Consider the following 7,500-nt stretch of genomic DNA (forward strand, 5'->3'; position numbering starts at 1 on the left):
TGACTAATTGTCTCCCCTCCGCCTCCTCCCCACTCCCCCCCCTCTCTCTCTCCCATCCCTCATTACCCCCCACCCCCCACGCCCTCCACCCCCCCATCCATCCCCCCATCCCCAAGGGGCCGAGACCGCCGCAGATGTTGTGATGCAGCGTATCGATCCGCCCGACGACGCCGAAAAGGAATCGATCTTTGTGGCTGGTGGTGGCGGTGGAGGTGGTGGTGGCGGTGATGGTGGAGGTGGCGGCGGTGGAGGTGGTGGAGGTGGTGGTGGAGGTGGTGGTGGAGGTGGTGGTGGAGGTGGTGGTGGCGGTGGCGGTGGTGGTGGTGGAGGTGGTGGTGGCGGTGATGGTGGAGTTGGAGGTGGAGGTGGAGGTGGAGGCGGTGGTGGTGGTGGTGGCGGTGGAGGTGGTGGTGGTGGAGGTGGTGGTGGCGGTGGCGGTGGTGCAGGTGGTGGTGGTGGCAGAGGTGGAGGTGATGGTGGTGGAGGTGGTGGTGGTGGTGGCAGAGGTGGAGGTGGTGGTGGTGGTGGTGGAGGTGGAGGTGGTGGTGGTGGCGGTGGAGGTGGTGGCGTTGGCGGTGGTGGAGGTGGTGGAGGAGGTGGTGGCGGTGATGGTGGTGGAGGAGGTGGTGGCGGTGATGGTGGAGGTGATGGTGGAGGTGGTGGCGGTGGTGGTGGCGGTGGAGGTGGTGGTGGTGGCGGTGGAGGTGGGGGTGGTGGAGGTGGTGCAGGTGGTGGGGGAGGGGGTGGCGGTGATGGTGGAGTTGGAGGTGGAGGTGGAGGTGGCGGCGGTGATGGTGGTGATGGTGGTGGCGGTGGAGGTGGTGGCGGTGATGGTGGTGATGGTGGAGGTGATTGTGGCGGTGGTGATGGCGGTGGTGGTGGAGGTGGCGGTGGAGGTGGCGGTGGTGGCGGTGATGGTGGTGGTGGAGGTGGAGATGGTGGTGGTGGCGGTGGGTGGGTGGGGTCTCCCTCCCCCTCTTCTCTCTTTCTCCTTCTGGTGCGTCTCTTTCTTTCCTTCTCTTGTCATTTCCTCCCTCTCTTTGTTATCTTTTCTTTATCTCTCTCTCTCTCCTGGGTTATTTTCTATCTCGTTCTTTGTCTTCTTTCTTTCTTCCTTTCCTGTCTCTTCTTTCGTTTTCCCGCTTCCCTTCTTCGTCACACTCCCCCTTCCCTTACCATCTCGCTCTTCCTCCCTCTCCTTCTCCCTTTTTCTCCTTTTCCCCTTTCTCTCTTTGTGTGTGTGCGTGTGTCCGTGTCCGTGCCCGTGTCTGTGTACCGCATTTGCGTGTCTGTGTCCGCCAACGGGTGTGCGTGTGCGTGCGTGTATATAGATAAGTCAGTGTGTTTAGTAATGGAAAATCCTTTCAAGACATTCTGAGATCATGAAATGCTCCTCAGTTTACAGCGGTGCGCCGTGCTCCTCCGCTGAATTTGTAAAATCTTCTATTTTATGGTCTTTACTGCCCCTCCTCCACCATGAGATTACTCGCGACTCCCTCCCCTCCCCTTCCACCATGCTTCCTTTCCCCTCACCTTTATCCTCTTCCTCATTCTCGCTCTCTCCCTCGCCCCTCCCCCCTTTCGTGCCTCCTTTCTCCCCACCCACCTCGATCCTTACCCTTTCCCTGCCCTTTCCCCTTACTCACAATCCTACCTTCTCGCCTTCCTCTTCCCACCTCCTCTTTTCCTTTCCTCTTTTTCATTCCCCCAATCTCCTCATGACAACCCCGTCACAACATGATCCTTCCCTTACACCACTCTCCTTTCGCTCCCACCCTCATCTCCCCTCTAATCACCCTCTCTCCCATCTCCCCACCCTTCTTTCCCCTCTAATCACCCCCTCTCTCCTCTCCCCACCCTTCTTTCTCCTCTACCCACCCCTTCTCCCTTCTCCCAACCCTCCTATCCCCTCTCCCCACCCTTCTTTCTAGTCTAACCACCCTCTTCTTCCCTCTTCCTTTTCTCCACCGTCCTCTCCCCACTCCCCACCCTTCTTTCCCCTCTCCCTACCCTTCTTACCCCTCTAACCACCCTCCACCCCTCTCCCCTCTCCCCACCCTCCTTTCCCCTCTCCCCTCTCCCCACCCATCTTTCCCCTCACCCCCACCCCTTACCCCCGCCACACCCTCCCCGTTGCATGCAAGCCCCGACGCTCCCTCTGCTTTTTCCCCGAATCTACGCCCTTATGGCCTCCGAATGCATCTGTGTTGCACCGTGTCTGATGCTCGGACCCGCGTCCTCTGACACTGTCCGTGCATCCGTTCGGCCGGGGATGTGGCGCGGTGCTCGGTCCTTGGGTGGGGGGAGGGAGGGTGAAGGAAGGAGAGGGGAGGGTGAAGGGAGGGAGGGGAGGGGAGGGGAGGGAGGGGGGTTGGGGCTGCGTGGAGCTGGTGAATTTGTTTCGTTTTGCTGGTTTGGCCTGTGTCTTGTGTGTGTGTGTGTGTGTGTGAGTGTGTGTGTATGTGCGTGCGTACGTGTGTGTGTGTGAGAGAGAGAGAGAGAGAGAGAGAGTGTGTGTGTGTGTGTGTGTGTGTGTGTGTGTGTGTGTGTGTGTGTGTGTGTGTGTGTGTGTGTGTGTGTGTGTGAGAGAGAGAGAGAGAGAGAGAGAGAGAGAGAGAGAGAGAGAGAGAGTGAGCGTGTGTGTGTGTGTGTGTGTGTGTGTGTGTGTGTGTGTGTGTGTGTGTGTGTGTGTGTGTGTGTGTGAGAGAGAGGGATGGGGTGGATGTGGCCGCTGCGTGTGCTGGGGGAGTGGGTTATGGGTTTGTGGGGGGGTGGTTTGTGTGAGTGTGTGTGTGTTTGTGTGTGTGTATGTGCGCGCGCGCGCGTCTGCGACTGCATCTTTGTCTGTTTCTGTGTGTCTGTGTATGTGGGGGGGGGTGTATGCATGTGGCAGTGTTTTTGTGTCGGACTTTTTTTTCTTTGCCACGATTTTTACTTGATGTTTGATATCATTTGCCATCATTATGATATCAACAGTATTATCCTTCCTTAATGTCGTATCGCCGTCGTTTAGCGTCGCAACGCCTCCATTATTACTATTATGCTGTCATATCGAGGGATAATACCATTGTGAGTAGATTAATGTGGTTATTATTGTCTTGTCGTCGCCGCTAGAATTTCCGCTTCCTTCATTATTTTCGTACTTATTTCCATTTATTCATTTGTTTTTATTTATTGCTATTATGTTAGTTGATATTTTATGTTTTTATTTTTTATACTTGTGTTATCTTTTTTTTTTTTTATCCTTCTTTGTCCTGCGTAAGTTTTCCAGCATGTTTTTCCTTTTCCTTTTTTTTCGTTTAGTCTTTTCTCATTCATTCGTATTCCAATTCTCTTCCATCCACTCTTCTGGTTTTGTTTTATTGGTTTCTCCTCGCCCCTTTCGTAACGCGATTGTAGTTCTGTGGCCTAGCCATCGTCTCTCCATGCATCCACTTCCTAAAATGCTTCTTTTCTTATTCATCCACTTCTTAACATTTTTTTCTTGCTCATCCACTTCCTATTTTTTTCTTATTCATCCACTTCCTTTTTTCTTATTCATCCACTGCCTAAATTGTTTTTCTTGTTCATCCACTTCCGCCAATGCAACCTTTTATATTTTCTCTTCACTTTCTCGCTTTCTCCGTTTCTTTGCTGCCCCTGATACATTCTCCCTATTATTTTCTTTCGCACACTAATATTTTTTCTCTCTCTCTTTCTATCCACGATTTTTCCAGCATCATCTCACGGCGCATTTAATCGGACGGCGCTTGTTGATCTTGAGTTAGCTGCCCGGTCGCAAGTGTCTCGGCCGCGGTTTCCGAAGTGGGAGAGCAATTTTCCGAATTCCGAGCGAAAGATTTTAGTCCTTTCAATGTAACGGTTTCGTTTTTTCAGTAATTTTGTATGTTTTTTATTATTATTATTTCTAGAACTGCTTTTTGGCATTTCCATGACTACCCTTTGTTGAAGTCTCCCCTCCCTCCTCCCCTTTCCCTTCCCCATCCTTCCTCGCTCCCCACCCCTCTTCTCCCTTCCTCCTTCCCCCGTCTCCCCCCTTCCTCCCTTCCCCCTCTCCCCCCTTCCTCCCTCCCCCCCTCTCCTCCCTCCTCCCTCCTCCCCTTCCCCATCCTCCCTCTCTCCTCTCCCCCTTCCTCCCTCCGCCTCCTTATCCCCTCCCTGCAGCCCCGTAGGGAATCAAAACAACATTCTTAAGGACACTTATTGCCCGTAATCCCGTGGGTAAATCTAGGGAACGTCATTAATCAGAGGCACTCCAGAGGTTAGGGTGATGGTCTGTGAGCTGTGTTATGATTTATATTTTGTTAATTTCGATGTCTGTGTTGATTGATTGTTGTGATTTGTGTTTTGTTGATTTCTTTGTGTTTTGATTGGTTGTTGTTGTTTATATTTTGTTGATTTCTTTGTCTGTTTGTTGATTGATTATTGTGATTTGTGTTTTGTTGATTTCTTTGTTTGTCTGTTGATTGATTATGATTTATATTCTGTTTATTTCTTTGTGCGTTTTAGATTGATTATTATGATGTATATTTTGTTTATTTCTTTGTGCGGTTTTGATTGATTATTGTGATTTATGTTTTGTTGATTTCTTTGTTTGTCTGTTGATTGATTGTTATGATTTATATTTCGTTTATTTCTTTGTTTGTTGATCCATTATTGTGATTCATATTTTGTTGATTTCTTGTCTATTTGTTAATTGATTGGTATCAATTATGTTCTGTTGATTTCTTTGTCTGCTGATTGATTGGTTGATGGATTGATTCGCGGAAACGTTTTAGGCTTTATTTCGGCATCGTCTTCGGGATCCGTTCACAGTTAGCGCCCTGTCGGAAATGGGATCCGCGTTCCTGAGCGAGGAGGTGTCCTTCGTCTTTCTCAGGAAGGAAGGAACAGTTAAGGCTGGCGAGGTCCTTCCGACGAACCACTTTCAGGTCCATTGTCTCCATTTTGTGTCTGAACTCTCTCAATTTCGGCTCGTGGGCGGCTCAATTCAATCTGTTTCCCGCCGTTCTCGCTCTTATAACCCTTCTATTAAATGTCGCTCCCCAATGCCGCCGCTTCCCCTCCCTCCTTGCTCCTCTCTCCCCTCCCTCTTCTTCTCTCCCCTCCCTCCTCCTCTCTGCGTCTTTCTCGCGATCTCCTCTCGCTTCTCTGTTTCCCCTTCCCTCGCTCTCTTCTTATCTCATTTTCTCTTCTCTTCCTTTCTTCTTCCCTCCTTGCTTTTCTCTAGCCCTCCATCCCCCCTCCCTTCCTTCTTTCCCTCCGTTCATCCCCCCCTCCCCACTTCCCTATGTTCATCCCCACGCTCTTTCTCCACTCTCTCCTGCCTCCCTCCTTCTCACCTCTCCTCTCCTCTCTCCTCTCCTCCATCTTCGTCTTCTCCCCTCCCTCGCTCCCTGCCTCCCAGACCTTTCAGCGAAACGGGTTTGTGATTCCCCTCGCATCGTTTCTTTTTCTCTTTTTCTTTTCCATGCTTTTTGTGTTTCGATAACCCCCTTTTTGCAATTTCTTTTACACTCGTCGCTTTCTATATTTGGTCGTCGACAATGGCCGGCGGATCTATTGCGGTTTCCATGATTTTTTCCCCTTTCTCTTTTTTCTCCATCTCTCTCTTTATTTTTTTTTATCAAGGGCATTGATGTTCGCTTCTTATTCCCCCCCCTCCCAATTCCAGGAACCCCCCTGCCCCCTCGCCCCCTCGCCCCTCCCCCCCTCAGGACTGCTCCGGTGCAGCTCCGGCATTTTCTGCACCACTGCGCCACTGCCGATATTGGGCCTCTATACAGCTCTCCCGGTGTTTATTTTAACTTCGCTTTTTTAGCTCCTTCTTTCGTTCTTTTGTTTCGTTGCTTTTGGCGTTTTGATTCGCGGGATCAAATTTGCGCCTGGTTAGGGTGGGAAGAAAAAAATCGTGTGTTTGAGAGTGATAAGTGAAGTGCTTTTCGCTGTGTATCGCTACGGTATGCGCCTTCCCCTGTCCCCTTCCCTCCCCTTCCCTCTCCCTCCCTCCCTTGACCGACAGCTCGCTCATTCGCGTCTGTTTCACGGTAATTGTTTGCATTTGATTTCTCGGCAGGAATGTACGCCCCTCCCTCCCCCAACCCCTCTCTTCTCTCCTCTCCTCTCACCTGCCATCACCCAACCCCGCCCCGTCCAGCTTACACCCCTCATATCTCCCCACCCCGTCCGTCCCAGCAGACCCCCTCTTCTTCCCCCCTTCCTCTCCCTCTCCCTACCCACCCCTTCCTCCAGCAGACCTCTTCTCTTCACCCCTCCTCCTCCTCCTCCCTCTCCCCACCCACTCTCGTCCAGCAAACCTCCCCCCCCTCCTCCTGCCCCTCCGTCTCCCCGTCCCCCGAGCGACTTGTCAACTTCATCAGCGTTCCAGCATTACTCTCGCGGCAGAATGATTGTTCACTTAACTGCCCTGGAGTCTGGCGGGGCGAGGCGCTCTGACACACTGACATTTTGACGGTTCGATTGTCAAGTGTCGCATGCTCGTTCCCGCACGCGTGTGTTGGGTTCCTTTAAGTGACGTCGGATGTCTTTTTCCTTCCTTTTTTTAAACACTGATTGTCTCTTTTTTCCGTCTTCTTTTCATTCTTTTTTTTTTCTTTTACCACCGTTTATCTTTTTTTCTGTTTTTTTGTCTTTTTTTACCGATGGGTCTTGCCGCAGAGTGTTACTCGGGTGTCTTGACGGGTGGGGAGGAGGGTACCGGATGGGGGTTGGGGGAGGGGAGAGGGGGTGGGGTCCATTTGGATGTGGAACAAGAGGATGATTCATGGCCTGGCTCTTTTTTCCCCCTCTTCTGTCTTTTGATTATGGGAAAGAAAAGCTTTGTTTGCTTAATGGACAAGATTGTTCAGAAGGTATTGCGTGTGTCTACATGTATCTATCTTCTAATTGTCTGTCTGTCTGCCTTTGTGCTTGTATGTGTACCTACTCACACACACGTTATTGCATGCATGCATACATACATACATACATATATACATACACACACATCCATCCATCATTCATCCATCCATACATACATACATGCATGCATACATACATGCATACATACATATATACATATATACATATATATTTTATATATATATATATATATATATATATATATATATATATATATATATATATATATATATATATATATATATATACAACTTCCATGCATGCATATGTACAAACATATATATAAATGTACTTGTACACACACTCCTACACACATTCTTACATAATATTAAGTCAAACATAAGTATATAAAATCATGTTATACATACATGTACACATACGCAAGTACACACCTCTACATCCACATACACAAACTCATACATGTCACGTCACACATACAGACCGGCGTTCAGAAACACATACCTGCACCTCTATATACACAAAGTCCCAATTTCGGGTCGCCGGCGCCGCCATGGTGTGTGCACTCGAGCCGAGCTTGTTGCCGGCTCCCTGTCCGCGGAAGTTAGACAGTGAGCAGCA

This window comes from Penaeus vannamei, chromosome 8, assembly GCF_042767895.1.
Source record: "Penaeus vannamei isolate JL-2024 chromosome 8, ASM4276789v1, whole genome shotgun sequence".
Classification (NCBI taxonomy): Eukaryota; Metazoa; Arthropoda; class Malacostraca; order Decapoda; family Penaeidae; genus Penaeus; species Penaeus vannamei.